Source organism: Frankliniella occidentalis, unplaced genomic scaffold, assembly GCF_000697945.3.
Source record: "Frankliniella occidentalis isolate FOCC.00 unplaced genomic scaffold, Focc_3.1 Scaffold38, whole genome shotgun sequence".
NCBI classification, from domain to species: domain Eukaryota; kingdom Metazoa; phylum Arthropoda; class Insecta; order Thysanoptera; family Thripidae; genus Frankliniella; species Frankliniella occidentalis.
The window spans coordinates 524272-525114 of record NW_026267168.1 but is presented as its reverse complement, the minus strand read 5'-3'; positions in this window follow the sequence as shown (position 1 = coordinate 525114).

The window sequence follows — 843 nt, the reverse complement described above, 5'->3', positions numbered from 1 at the left end:
TAATTTGAGAGAAAATTTCCGGAAAAAAAGTAGAAAATTTCCGGAAAAAAGTAGAAAATTTTCGGAAAATTTTCCAGACTTTGGAAGTTTTCCGTGGTGGGGGTAGGGCTTGCAGGCTCCCAGGAATGGATGACCACGATGCAAACAAATCAATCACGCGATACGATCGCGCGCATCCCACACACTAGTAGGCAGCAGCGAGGCGTGGCGGGGCGCTGCTGGGAGAGAGAGAGAGAGGGGGGTGGGAGGGGGTAATTATGGTTGGGGACGCGCGATATATGCGTCGTCGTGCGCGCGAAGAGAGGGGGCACAGTCGTCATCAGGAGCCGTATACCTCCACATTTAATGCACCCGGACTACTGTACCGCCCTCCCCGCCCCTTTCACCCATTATTTCCTGCCCTCTTTGTTAAGCCCCTTTGCTCCATCCCCCTCCCCGCTCCTCCTCCCGCCCTTTACCAGAAACGGCCCTCCCCTCCCCCCCCCCCCCCTTCTCGACCAAATCCGGATGTGTCAGCGAGTGTGCTCTGGCGCCACACGATAATGAGAGCCACCGAAACAAGAAGGAGAGGGGACCCCTTGCCCTTCCTCTCCCACAACCCGCCCCTCTCTACTCCAGTTCGACGTTGTTGAGCTGGAGTGTCCTGCTTGCCGCCCGGGGGGCGCGGGAGGTCGAAAAACAATGTAAAAACAACACGCAAATACACAAAAACCGTATACCAGTGGCCGCGTATAACAACAGCAGCAGCAGCCACACAAGATAGCCACGCCAGGCCATTCCCTCAACAAACACATGGATTTCTATTTCCTTGGAATGGCCTCCCGCTTTGTTCCGAGCCGCTGT